The sequence below is a fragment of the Nesoenas mayeri genome, assembly GCF_963082525.1.
Source record: "Nesoenas mayeri genome assembly, chromosome: 3".
Lineage (NCBI taxonomy): Eukaryota > Metazoa > Chordata > Aves > Columbiformes > Columbidae > Nesoenas > Nesoenas mayeri.
The window spans coordinates 27,472,484-27,488,045 of NC_137544.1; the positions used below are offsets into that span (position 1 = coordinate 27,472,484).

A 15,562-nucleotide genomic window follows, 5' to 3' on the forward strand; every position below is an offset into this window, starting at 1 on the left:
TGGCTAGACCGTAACAGCTGCTCACAGGCACTGGTGGTGCTTAATTTGCCAGCGTAGATGCAGCCACGTGCACTGTGGTTACAGTTGAAACCCAAGAGTGAAATATTTATTGTCCCTGCTGGACTAAAGTCTCATCCTGATTAATGTTATAAGACGCTTAAAACCCTGTGACATCTTTGCATTAAAATAGAATTTCCTATACACAAAGCCATTCAATATTTAAAGTACTACACGTAAATATTAATAACTTAAATATCTTTCCCTGTAAGGCTGAGACAAGATTATCGATTACTATTATACCCCTACAAGAGAGAAGGCATGAACTCCCTCCTTATCCTAAAGCACTTTTCAAAAACTCTAAGACAGGAAGTATAAAATTCCAAATAAATCTAATCAAAATGTTTTGAAGGAGAACAAAACATGACTTTCCCCTTTCTACCCAGCTAAGTAAACCACCATGTTACTGTGAGCTCTAGCAGTAAATTGAAAAAACAATTTGGAGTGCATCAACAAATCTAAGGAGTTTTGTCAAATCACATTTTGCAAAAGTAATAAAGTACCCTATCTCACTAGAAATGTGCATTATGTGAAATGAAAAATACGCAGTTCAGTACAAAACACAAATAAAGGCAAAGATCAATAGTTCTATGGATCAAGTGAATGTTAATGCATGCATTTCGTAAAAAAAAAAAAAAAAAGTAACATTTCACAATGTCTGAATGATGCATCATAGAAATATATTTGAACTATTAGAAATATCTGAAATAACCTCTTAGAAATATTTGAATTATTCAGGAAAACTGTGGATGAGTATATTTTGCCTTTCTGGATGTGCTGTGTGTAGGCATTCTCAAGAGGCTAATGCAGAAATATTAGAAACCACAGTATGGGAGATGAAGTTTGTTGTCATGGACTACACGCAGCTCAAGAGTTAAGGCAGACAATAACTGGAAGAGGTGGACTGCCCCATGCCAATATTGAGTGTTTTGCTACAGATTTTGTGTTGTGCAAATCTCTTAGGCAAGGAATCACAGAAACACAGAACAGCTGGGGTTGAAAGGGATCTCTGTAGATCATCTAGTCCAACCCACCTGCTAAAGCAGGTTCACCCAGAGCAGATTGCACAAGAATGTGTCCAGGTGGGTATTGAATGTCTCCAGAGAAGGAGGCTCCACAACCTTTCTGGGCAGCCTGTTCTGTGCTCTGGCACCCTCAAAGTGAAGAAGTTTCTCTTCATATTCGGATGGAACTTCCTACGCTCCAGTCTGTGCCCATTGCTTCTCATCCCATCGTTGGGCACCATTGGAAAGAGCTTTAGTTTAGTCTGGAGTTCCATGTGAACGCAGAGAAATTCTGGTTGTGTCAGGATAGCTGTGGGGAGTGCCTCAGCTATGGAGATTATGGTTTCTGCTGTTATAAACCCACAACAGATAATTGTGGAAAGCATATAGATAAATGGGAAGGCTGAAAGCCACAGGCAAACAATACGGAAAGAAGACTCCTGGGAACAGCATCCTGCCAGCAGGCTGCAGCTGGAGGGTAAACCCAGCACCCGTGAAGGTGGCAAAGGTAGGTCAGGCTTGCCCTGGTGTCATCCCCATGACAAGAGCCTTCACTGCAGAGAGGGCTGCTCAGCCACACATCTGAGCAAGCCAGCATGGGGACACATCACATCTCAGGATCACTTGTTGCAATCACATCTTCTCCTTATTTAAAACCCAATATAAACAACTGTTGGATGCTCTTGTGGAAGGCACTATTTAGAAGACTGAGGTTTTGTTTAAATAGTGGTATTAAAAAAATTATTTTAAAAAATTATAAAGTGAAGTAGTTAAACTGCATTTAGGTCTTGTTTGGGCATATTTACTCAAAATCAATGTGGTATTAATTTGAATTAATCTCTGAACCAAATTAATAGAGAATTAATTAGGATAAGAAAATTAATTGCACTTAATTTTCCTAAGAAACTCAGGGTAACCATGCCCCTGTCATGCCAAAAAGTGTAGAAGACTAAATCTTCTGTCTTCTTTTTTTCTAGACAGGGACATCAAACACCTTATAAACCTTTTCTGACACTGAAATTAAAGCTGTCTTATATCGCTATTGAAAGGAGTTGATTATTTTGCAGTACTGAGAAATAAATTAACAGTGTTATTTTGAAGATAAAATATCAACTTTCCACCACAGCTAAATAGGAAATTTTTCAGCCAGATGGTATAGGTTTTAGAAAGTTATGCCGTGTAACAGAAAATATGTGGAAAAAAATAATTACAGCAATCACTGCTGCATCAACTGTAGTATTAGTCAGATTCTTTAACATTTATTTCATATTCATCATATTAACCTCTTCCCAATACAGAAGCATCACATATTTTGTTTAAGTAACAAATACCTATTACTTCAGTGAAACAACATAATTATTGAGACAAAGACACTTCGACATAAGGCAAACACAGTGTGAGGATATCAAACAACACTAACGCAATGTTTAGGAAGAAAAAATTATTTTCAGTAAACAGTCTTAATGATGGAGCACAGAGAATTACAGCTATAATACCTTAGGCTTAAAAAATACACTATCTCTATTGCAAACAGCACATATGCTACTAAGAACCTGATTACCTGATTACTCCTTAAAGAGCATGGTTTTCACTACCAAGCAAATTATTACAAATTACTTCTATCTTTCACTTCTGTATCTTCTAACCTAGGCAGGTTCTGTGAGAACAACATTTGGCTTTGATTTCCATGTTTGGTGCACCCTGCACAAATCTCTAGTCCTCAACAAATTCCCATATCTCAAAAGCATTTCTGACCATTGGCTGCATTCAGAGCGTGGCAAAAGAAACAGGCTCCTGGGGAAGCCACCAAGGACAGCTTATGGGAACATTGCCAACATGGACATTTCTTGACCTTTTGCCATTCTTTGACTTTGGAGCCCTTGCAGCACCAAGTCTCTGCCCATCACTGCACAGTTTCAGGCAACCTGGAACAACCTTGATATAACTTTAAAAAGGAAAAACATGGTTTCATTGAAACAGTTTTCTGAGAAGAATTATTTTATCTGAATAAAAAGCTATACAAGGGAAAGGTAGCAACCAGTTTTAGTGATGTGTGTTCAGAGAAATCAGTGCTCTTTCAGATGATTACACAGAATTACTAAGCCATTTCTGTGAGATCATTTCTTCTGCACTGTTTCAAGTAAAGAACTGGAGAAAGAAATGAAGATTAAAATGTAGTGCAGAGAAAGGGTCACTAATATCTGGAATAAATCGACAAGTCAAATGATGCAAGACAACTAACATCAGAACTTATCTCTCTGCCAGCAGTGTGTTTAATGCCTTTCAACCCAGCAAAGTTAAAACATCCTGCAGAAGCTTGATACCTCAAAGCATCAGATCCTTCCTTTTGAAAACTGTCCAGAACAGCTGGTCTTGCCATTCAGTAATGCTAATTCCTTAAACCTTCCCTTCCATGAAGGAGTATCTTCAAAAGCTTTTTAGGTATTGTAGGAGTCGGTCCAAAGAACAGTATCTGCCTGAACATTGCCATCAAGAAGAAACAGACAATGACTTGGAGAGAGGCCTGAGGAGGAGAATTGTGTTGCACAGGTCTCTCCGACCTGGGGACAACAGCTGCTGTCAAGAAGATGGATGTTCACCTGGTGCTTCAGTCAAACTTGCCCCCCACCTCCTCCCTGTTACTAAGGCAAATGAAGAAGAGCATGTGCAGAGGCTCAGCGAGGGTCTTGAAGTCACCCAAGGGACCAGAAAGAGACCCCTGAACACAAGGCCACGCAAGCGCAGACGGGTTCTGGCAGGCAAAGCGGAGATTCTTCGAGCCTGCGCAGTTAAGCCTGGACTGTGAAACAAAGGCAGAGGTTGGCTTCAAACAATGGGAGCAAGGCGGGGGAAGAAGCATAAAAGATGGTTCCTGACTGGACATGGTTGAGATCTCCCCACCAAAGGATCACGGATCGCTACAGAGGACCAGCAGGATGCTGTTCGGGACCTGGGACCATAGGGACACCTTTGGACCCGTGGTGGTAACCAACCCTCTTTCCCCCTTTTTCTTTCCCTTTTTCTCTACTTTCTCTATCGCATGCCACTTTACGGGTAAAATAATAAAGTAACAGTGTTTGATTGAATTATAACCTCTTGGCATTTTGGTTGCCTTAATTTTGCGCTTTGAGATCAAGGTAAACGAAACATCACGAGTCCATCACTGAATGGACCGTGACAGGTATTCTTGAAAGGCACGTTATGCAGATAGTACACAATACAGAGGCAAATAGTTTGTGAAGGAATTCCTTTCCTGTAATGCCAATGATTATTTTAATTCAGCATTACGAGATAAAGTTCCATCATATAAATGCACATCAAACAGACATTCAGCTATTCATGGCCATTAAAATGAATTCATATTAAACAAAGATCTTTCACAGGAAATCTTGAAAACAAGAGAACTTCTGTAATAATACGTGGAGATCCTTTCTAAAAGAACAGTAGCTGTTTTGCACTCTTCTTGCCCACATTTCATCTTCTTGTTCAGCCCAAAGCTGCACTTACACATGTTCTCTCCGAACACCAGCCGGTTGCTACTGATCAGTCCAGGGGTGCTGTCATTAAAAGGTGTTTCAGATTTACACAGCACACTCTGGTTCACCCTACACCTGCTCTCCACCACCTCAGTGACCTCTGGGGAATTGTCACTGGTGAAATCCATCCTATGTTACAGAGTCACTGAGCAGTAACCTTTGCGCATCCTCCAACTAGTGCTCAGCAACGAGAACTCCAGCAGAACGGGAGTATTTGCTGTCCCTCAGCAAAGCAACACTATCTGCTACATTTTGTACAATTAGAAAGCTAAATGGCTCCAATGCTGAAACTGCTACAGACACACCACGAAAATAATTCTAGAAATCCCAATGAACTGAAGCCAGTACTTGAGGAATGCTGTTAGGCTGCAAAAGTGTTTCTTAATTAAATACTCACCAGTTCTGATATCGTAGGGACACTCTTGAATTAAGATATGATTTATGTGACCTTTTAATTCCAATGCTGTCTATTCCTTATGGAGAGTTCCATTCACTCTCCTTTGACTAGATAACTAAAATTCAATAACTGAATGATTGCTGGCTTAATTATTTGTAGTTTCCAGATTTCTGAACAGTTTGACGTGAAGTATAATTGAACTTTCTACAAAAAAATATTGTCATTACTCTGTGAATTATGTAACTTGCCTAAACTCTGTGGTCCTCTACTGTATAATTAATTATTTTAATTCTAACCTTTCTTTAACAAAAGGGTTTGGAACATGACTCTTGAGAGTGAATCTTGTTTCCCAAACTAAACCGACATGCAGACTTCCATGGCTTCAAAGAGGACCTCATCTCTAAAGGTATAGTTTACAATACCACTGAAATTATAATATAGACATACATACATTTTATAATACATATAACATATAGATAGCCTAACAATATATAATATACAAAATGTATATATAAAAATATAAATAACATTACACATAATACATATACAATATTTTTCTTAAAAACTCCTTCCAGTGTTCTACTGCTCTTTACATGTTAAGTCCTTGGCTGTTAGTTGTATCAGAAGGGCATCTACAGAAAATTTTCAAGATGATGACGATGATCCGCAGCTATAAGGAATCAATTTGCACAGTGTAATTCCCAGACTTATTTATCCTACAAGGTGCAAAGCATTTTACAGCATTACCCCTACAGATTTACTGTTTCTTCATCATTTTAATCCATGTGTCTTAGTGGTATCTGATTGATTTTCAAAGTACATACAAGCCACATTACTGTTCATATGCATGAACATATGCAGAAGTGGTTAGTGACCAGACACTACAACTAGAGCACTCCAAGACCTCTCCAGGATACTTCAATCTCAACTAACGAAAAGGGTGGGTAGTTGGCAAATACCACAATTATTATTACTACTATTACTTCTAATAATTCTACTATTTAAATATACAATCTAAACCATTTTGAATTGTATTCCCACAGTTCTCCCTGAGAAAGAAATGGTTGGGGACATTTATACAAATTCATACACAGAGCTTGAACTTAAGATTTACTCATATACTCCATACTGCGTCGAGTCCTCCTTGGTGCTGCTTACAATACAAAGATACCGCCTTCCAAAAGCACCCGTTTAATGCTTTATGAGTCTGTATTTAAGGCTGTGACCTACTTAAGCTGCATTATAATCTAAATCATGTGACAACTGCATTTTTACAGTCATCACAAGAAGGATGCTGAGAAGGCTGCGGCAAGCTGCTGCTGAGCACCTGACGCTTGGTACCTGAAAGGCTTGATGCCTCACTCAGGCTGGGCTGGCTGGAGCCAGGCTTGGGTTTAGAGGGCTCTCCTGTGGTCCAGAATCCTTATGCACTGTGTATTATCTCCTGTATATTCTTCTATTTCCAACAGCAACAGTATCACCAACAAAGAGAGCCAGTGATTATCATAGTCAAAAACAGAAACTGCATAGAAAGCAAACAATTTGATCAATAAACTCCTAATCTATATATACTACCACTATGAAAGGACTCATAACAGAAATTAAATTACTTGCAATTGTCTGCTGTAAAAAAGCATGTGTAAAAAAGACACTAATGTAAACATGATTAAAAATGGAAGATACCAGGTAATTTTAAGTGAGAGTCTGCAAATTACACCAAAGAAGTTCAGCATAATATTCTTGTGCTCAAACTTGCACATATCCCAAGATCCTTCATTCAAAATAACTGAACAGTTAAAAATTTGGAGAAGCCCTTCATCTTTTAGAAATCAAAGAATACCAGAGCTTTCTTTAATATGAATTCAGTAGCTCTTTGTCTGTTTCATCAAGAAACACCCAGGCAAACTTCCTGACACTATTTTCACGTCGTTTGTTTTACATATTCACAAAGAAATTAATTTAAGGTCTGAAGTACTGCTCAACCTAAGTCTGTTAACATCAGCTCAAAATATGTGTTGCACAGGACATATTAAAAACTCATTTTGCAGATCTGCTTAGTGACTGTCTATTATTTCTATTATCAACTCACCTTAGCCTTTCTTAACATCTAAAAATGTCTTATCACTCCTTCTTCCAATGAACCTATATACTAATTTTCTTATGTGGTTAACAGACCTCATGTTCCCATGAGAAAAAGCTTTGTTCAAAACGAAGACAATTCTTCAGAAAAAAAATAGTCATGAAAAGATGGCAACGAAAAACTCTACACACAGAACACCTTTTAAAAATATATATATATATTAGATATATACTGTCTGATATACATGTTTTTAATGTTTCACTAATTAAGTACTCCACAAATGCAAAAGCAGAGAATAAAACAAAGCATTTAGCACCTTTTCAGGCAAGACTGATGTCAAGGTTTTGAGAGAAAAATCTGCATGTGCACTGTTATTTTTATTCATTTATAATAATCAACAAAAGGAAACGATGTGGTCAGGCAGGTTTTCATGTCAATGTTTTTTTTTAACAAAAGTTTGGTTTTTTCCATTATAAACTGTTTTGGATTTTTTCCAAGCACAGTAAAAGAGTTGTCTCTGCCAATCAAGCTATACAGGTGCTGGACAGCCACCCACACATAGCTCTAGAAACATCCACTGGCCGTGCAAAAACCCTTTCACTAATAATTGGAACAATCTCAGTACAAAATAATCATTCTATGAAAACTTTCTCAAAATGATTTGCTCGCTGTTCTTCAGATGGAAACAGTTCTGCTCTGATTCATTAATGATTGCATGGTAATGCCTCAGTAACTATAAGGAGAACTTTTAAAATATTCACCTGCTATTTGAGGCTCTTCTGTGACCAACCATATAACTGTGTGCAGAGTGCCTCGCAGTTCAGGTTGAATAAAATGATAATGTAGATTTCATTAAGTAAAATCTACCAATAAGTGAATGACTGCTAAAAGCATATATTGTTGCTAATTAGAGGTGCAATATATATCAGACATTTTTTCTAACTTGACACTGTTTTTTTGAGTCGTACTTACTTTCCTTTTACTTACATAGCTTAGAAACACCTTATTCAGAGCCCTATCTAACAGCAAAGTCAGGATATATGATAAAACATGTCTGGGATAATCTTTAAGTTACCACAGAGGAAATAAGGACTGGAAAGCTGATCTCTGGAGACACTAGAACAGCAGGTGGGGGATAAAGCTGGTGTAGTGACTGGCAGGATATGAAGCTGGGTGATCACAAGTGAAGATTGTCCCTTCTTGCCAGTTAGGGAAGAATAAAAGAATTACCCCCATCCATGACTTCGAGCTACTCTAATGCTTAAAAATCACTCAGGAGAATTGAGGTAGAGATAACGTGAGAAGCTGTGAGAATAGGGCACACCGTGGAAGTCCTGACCCTGTCCTTTTTTACTGGATAATGTGAAGAGAGAGAAATTATAAAGTAATTAGAATATCCTTTAAACAGGATTAACCAGTTTACATCCCATGCATTGAAGAAAACAGGATTCAGTAAAGCAAATCTGTTTTAAGAACATATTAGGCAAAAATTTGTTAGTACAGATTAAGATGCTGTCTTGGAATAAGGGTATGAGACTGACCTCCAGCAAAAAAAAAAATAGCCAGCACCACACTTATCTTTTTTTTTAAAGCTCATATAATTTTAATGTTATTAGGAATCTGAAACAAGTAAAGAGGAAAACAGTCTTCAGTAATAGAAACCAAAAAAACACCCTAAATTTTGTTAAACTGAACACAAAAGGTATAATTCTGAGAGGTAAAACCCTTTACCACGCTGTCATTATGGTGATGCTCAAAAAATGTGCCGATTGCATGGCTCCGCACTAGTACTATCACTGTACACTCACTGTGTGTATGAGGATCATTACAGATAAGAGGAAGAACAATTTTCATAGTCTGGAAAACAAATTACTGATAGGGCAGGTCACTACGAACTATAGTAGGAGTAGTTTCATGCTGCTGGAATTTCTAAAGAGAAATCAACACAGTTCCAGTGAGAAAGCCTCTGATACAATGCGAATTAATGACTTACAAGAAGCTATGAAAAACACTTAATGATATCTTATTACACTACATTATTCTGAAAACAATTTTTTGAACATACATGATAACACATAGTGTGCATCTCAAGCTTGCCAGTTCTACACTATTTAGTCTATTCTAAAACAGCCAACTAAGAAGCTTCATAGATTTCTCTGCGGTAAGGCAGAGAGAGAAAGCTGATACGGGCTTAAAGTACGATGTCTCTACAAACAAGCTGTCTATAGACCCCAATAAAGTACCAGAAAATAACTGAGCTCTTTGCTCAGATATCAAAAAGTAAAAGAAAACCACTTGAATAGGTGAAAATCAATATGAAAAACATTATTTTTTCTCATTCTTCTGTTCTAGCTGTGACAGTCAAATATCTCATTCTCAGTCTACTGACCCACAACGGAAAAACTAACTTTTGTTCTAAATGGGTGTTTATGATTCAAAGAAAAGCTAATAAGATAAAAAAACCCAAAACATTATATCCCTGGCCATTTGGTAAAGATTTCCTTCATTGTTTGTTTTGTCTTTGCTCATTCAGATATTGCTCTTGACATCAATTCTTATTTTTCAGAATCAAAGACTTAGTGGACCAAAATCCACCTGGAAGACAGAGTTCCCTGTTTAACATATAAAATGTGCAGATACAAATTGGACTGAAAGTGAGTGCACCGAGAAAACCCTGCTGTTAACAGCTTTTAAATAAAGGTATACATTAAAGATGACACAAAATGTCTGAACTGATTATTAGCCATCATTTTGTTGTTTTGACCTGCAAATGATAAAATATAGAGTTAAAATGGCAGTTAGGTAAGAGTCTATGTTATTAAAGGGTAACATCTGTGAGTTGTTAAGACTGAAACGTTCTACACAGCCATCAGCTTTCTAGCAGATCAGCGATGCATACCTAAGGATTTACTACGTTTAAGGTTTCCAACACCAGGAATCCCTAAACGCACAAACACTTCGAAAAGCCCAGCAGGATACCAACATCTCCACTGCCGAAAGTCAGATAACAAAGCAAGATTTGAAAATAAACAAGTGTGACTATTCCACTCTTTGAGGAACTAAGTCAATTTAGATAGTGAATTTATTTATCTGCCTCAGCTGTGCCTTGGTGTGTACCCAGTAGAGCAAAGTGTAGCCCTTTCATGCAGAGACTTAAAAGTAAGGGTCCAATTCTACCTCACTTACACTGAATTACAATTTTGGGTGGTGTTGCGTACCACTGCCAGATCCTAACAAAATAATACTGCCACATAGAGACACACCATCATTCAAAAACAATTAGCAGTTCTGAGCTAACAAATAGGTGAGCCATGGGAATCCTGGCTGTGGGTATTGGTGAGGACGTGGGATTGAGATGCCAGAGCACAGGCATCTATGGACACTCAAAACTGGGCATCTTGACTGGCCTTGGGCTGCCTCTCCAGAAAGGCAGGCACCTTCAACACTGATTCAGTTTCGTTTGTCAGATCTGAAGAATGCCCAGAGCACCAGTCATGGTACCAAATACCCGTGCTGAGGAAAACCAGTTCCACTCAGGTCCTTGCTCATAGAAGTAATTGGTGACACTGAAGGAATGTCGGCCATATTTCACACCCCAGTTCTCCGAGCTCATGTACAAGAACAACGTGACAAACATTTTCAACACTAAAAATCCTAAAATAAAACCCCTCTGTCTTTAGAACTTTGCACAGAGTCTAACCTAGTAACCTATGTAGTCCATTTGCTTCTCAGATATGTGCACAACTACAAAGAAAAATATGGGAATATGGTGTGGCATTAGCATATTAGTCTTTGTTTTCCTATACTGTCAAATTTAGTTTTCAATGAAAGAAGTCTAATTCAGTGCAAACCCACTACTCTATAAATTGACAAATAAATTCAAAATGTCAAGTTTTTTGTTCATATAATTAAAGACATTTAAGTCACATAGTCCCACAATTTCTAATTTGAAGTAACTAAAAAAAGAAGTTTTAAATAAAAGCCTCGATATGTACTTACTCAAATTCTATTGAAAAGGTATTACAATGCACTGGTATGTGCATTACAAGAGCAATGAACACCTTTATAGGAAAATTGGCAGGTACTTGTTAAGTGCAGTGCTTTTGGACAGTTATTTGGACCAACAAAAAATACCACAGTTAATTTTTGCACACTGGCAATACTAATAATTTTAAATACAATTGTTCCTTCTTATAGTGTTGACTGCATCAACATTCCTGTTTACATATTGTCAGGTATTTTTACATTACATCAAACTCTGGTAGGGTTCTGTACTGAATTTTATTATGTAATATCACCATCCTGCCAAGCTGATGGGTAGTCATTGGAGAACTGAAATGTGAATGAAGAATAGTACTTGAGCTTGCATCTACTAGAAAACAACAACAACAACCACCACCCCTGTTCAAAATCACTACAAGTTAAGCAGCAAAACAAAAAAATCCAATCAAACCCATCCGTTAAGTAGTTAGTTTGTTTCAGTTGCAATGGGGATATTCTTCAAGGTCAGCTCTAATGCGCACCACCCCCGTAACTCCGCACTGGTGCAAGCTGAAATAAACAACCTTACGCACTGAGTGCCAGCAGAACAAACGAAAAGAGCTCAAGAAGTAGATATTACTTGAACCCTTCCTATTAAAATATGTATTTTTAGTAAGTGGTGTTACTTAATTGCTGTGCTGATTCCTCTATTTTTTTATTACTATACCCAGGGAAAATTTCAGATTTGTTATAACCTATTTTTACAGAAGCTATGTTACGTTGTTATTCTGTCCAAATGAGGTGAAAATCAGTTTTAATACAAGATCTTCCAAAGCTTAACTATGAACATGTAAGGATCACTGCTGCTGTCTTTTTACAGAGAATCTGCTTTCCATATTTTTTCCTCTATCAGCTTCATTGGGTTACCTACAGAGTTAACAGCAGGGAGCAAAGAATTGACAAGATGAAGAATGGATTCACTACCAGGGAATTTACATACCCCTAGCTCATGCATCACCACAGCTTACACAAGTTTTAATGACTCTTCTGAACTGACAAGATGAGGATGCTCCCACTCTGTGGGACTAATCAGAACCAGTAAAATGCTTCAGCGACCAAAATTGGACTGAAGGTTGCATAAGCGGTTATCTTGCCTTAGAGACAAATGAGGATAGTGGGAGTTCATTTAGTTTCTCTCAATTACAACATCCACTGAAACAGAAACCCCTGTTAAGAAGGCAATGAAGGCATGAGGAATTCAAATGAAACAACAGAAGAATAATCTTAGCGGAAAAGAGATCTGAAGTTTATACAGATGGACTGAAAATCATATAGAAATGTCCTGCTTCTGCATTCATCCTCCTGTATTAACAAGGGCTCATACAACACAGAAATTTCTATGAAATGACAGAACGTGACAGACTACTTGTCAACAAATCTTTCCAGGTTCAAAATTGAATGAGGACAGTTCATTCTCGTTCTATGTTCAGAGTTATCAAGTGCTGAAAATGGTATCTTTATTTCTCCAAAATGAAACTAGAATTTATTTGGTATAACCAAGAAAGGAGTAAGAATTATGTCAAGCTAGAAGAGGTTACTAAAAATATACAAAATAAAGATATGAATTTCAAGGTTAGTAACTGCTCAGTGGATTAGTCTGATTGGGAGAAAATGAATTATTTTAGCAGACTTAGCAAGCAGGAATCACAAACTGTGTGACCAAGAGTCATGAAGCTGCTCAGAGGATGGGAAATTCATGCTAATGGCCTCTTTCTACCAATTATAATATCTCTATAGCCACATCATCATTTTCTCTTTGATCAGCCCTGCTTAGAAAGGCAGGAACTTTTTAAGTCACAAAATCTTTATGAGGCACTGAACTGGATAGATAATTTTTGGCTGACCTCAGTTTCAGAAGGCACATATGCTAAACCCATTCAGGTGCATCTTGAGCAGACATCAGTGCAAATTGCAGGTATAGTTCAGGAATGGCATATGGCCCCTTATTAACTCCACAAACATGCTGCCACTGCAACAATAAATCTTTAAAAAACATCGCTAGCTCTGTTTGAGGTCTTAGGTTTATCGATTGTTTGTAAGTCCATAAGGTTTGACTGAACAAAATATATTATTGCTCTAATCTCCAACCCACAAATTACTTCCCATTGAAGCAATATAGTGATTTCTTTTCCCAGAACTGTAACAAACTTAGGGAGCAATAAATCATATAAAAATGTTATCTAGAAATTTGAACGCTTTTTTCCCCCCCTCTTTCTAATGCATTAGGAAACAATACCAAATGTTGTGACCCCTCCATGGGAGAGCATAGGTTACCTGTTCAAGAACACCTGTTTAATCATTATGGAATTAAAAGGGAAAAAACTAAGGACAAAAGGTCCAGACTGATTAAAAAATGGAGAAGTGGGTAGAGCAAAGAGTTTGACCTCACATTCTCCAAACCCTGACTACTGACATAGGTTAAGATGCCTTCTGGTAATACTAAATAGATCCAGTTTATATCCACGTTTCCATAAAGAACCTGGTCTAGTCAGGTTGCAGAAGAATAGTTCTTCATTCATCCACTAGACTCTGAGGGGTGTCCTGCAGTGACAACACAGATGTCTGGTACTTTCCTCCCATGTCTCGCTTGGAGAGTAAGAGTCAAGAAGCCACAAAAAAAAATTCCTCTGAACATAACATGAAAGATGCAGCTATAGTAGATAATGCTGCAATATAAAAGCATTTTGTAACAATTTAAGACCAGAAGTGCATTAGAGAGATTGATATACAAACACATACACATTGCATGTACTGTATTACCTAAATTCATATAAAATTAAATATGTAAATCAAAACAAGTAAAGAAATAATAAAATGCCTATCATAGTGAGCAATCCCACCAGCACAACATATTTTTGGCTTTTTGATTCTTTTGATTTCATGTATATTCAACAATTAAACAGCAGTCATTCCATGAAAAAAAAAAAAAACTTATATACAAAATTAGAAAAATTAGTACCTTCTTGAATATTTATGAAGTAGACATATATAACAACTGTACTCTTATAAAAGTATTTGCTATTTAGATTTTATAATGCTTTTCATAGCTTTTTTCTGCAACAATTTTCCACTAATAATCTTGAAAAGACATATTTAATTACACTAATTATTTGCATGCTTAAGTGCATGTAAGGTTTTTTCCCACTGCATTTATTTCATTTCCTGTGCTTTAAGTGAATGAACACCAGTTAAACATGTAATGATAACACATGTGATTTTATGAAGTCATGATAACACTAGTGATTTTATTAAGTCATTGCTGTTTTAAGCAGCCTGTTAGCATTGACATATGTAGTGGAGATCCACAATTACTGCCTACAAGCAACAGACCTCATCCTCAGGACATCCATACGCTTGGCTGAAAGAATCACTACATGTTGATGTGCTATCTGCCACAGCAGGAACAGGCCAAGAAGCAAGCAGGATTTCTTGGGAAGAAAAGTGCAGTTTCTGAATATGTAAGAGTTCAACCCCAAGGGCGAGATGCACATGATGAAACCCTGGTGGTCACAGTGGCTCCTGTCTGCAGGATCTAATGCACCACCTACACACAGTTCGCCTAGAAACCCTCAAAATGCCAACTTAGCAAGGACTATGTTTACCAAATAACTTTAGAATCTTTTTAAAATTAAGCTTAGGTTTTGAAGAAAATTATGTCAAAAACACATTCTGACAGGGAATACTTAACTTTCATTTCTAATATATACAGTTTACATTGTATGTGTTGGGAGGCAGATTTTTGAATAATTCAGTGGTGACAAGCCTCCACGTGAAGAGAAGGGTGAGGAATTAGTAAGAAGGAAAGAAGACATGGATCTCTCAGGGGTCTGACAATGCCAAACCCAGTGATGAACAGAGTATAGCAGCCCACAAAAGAGCTGCATGGACCGTGCTCTGGAAAATGAGAAATATAATTACTTCACAGAGGATGCATAAAATACTATTGTGGACAACATGGGAGCAGAGTCATAAGAAAAGCTTTATGTTGTAGTACTATCAGTATAGATACAAATGCACAGCTATATCCATGGATTAAGAAATTCTTTACTCTGCAATTTACCAGCAGTAGCTAGATAAAAAAACCCACCTGCGGAATCTGTAATATTAGGCCCTATACATAAGAATTTCTGAAATATCCATTCCTCCTTCCTGTTACAATGCCTTATTAAAACTCCCCCCCCCGCCCCAAGAGAACAGTGTACCCAAAAAGGACTAATGTGTCAATACTTAGATCATACATAGAAATACTACATATATAGAGTCAGGACAGAAAAATACATATAGACAACAACCCATGTCATCTGTTTGTTAAGGAAATACATGAAAGAGGAGTTAGGTACTACAGAGAGATAAACTAGTCTACCTGAAATAGATGGGAAGACAAGAATGTGTGAGGGACAACCAACAAAAAAACAGGCAAAACAAACACATCATCAGGTGTCAGCTA

The 15,562-nt window shown here is 37.4% G+C and overlaps 1 protein-coding gene across 1 annotated transcript in view; it reads right to left on the reverse strand.

The window, feature by feature from the left end:
* The window catches only part of KHDRBS2 (KH RNA binding domain containing, signal transduction associated 2), a gene marked incomplete at both ends in the record, with an annotated part of 323,724 nt that overhangs the window by 217,993 nt on the left and 90,169 nt on the right, over window positions 1–15,562 (reverse strand). The window lies entirely within an intron of this gene.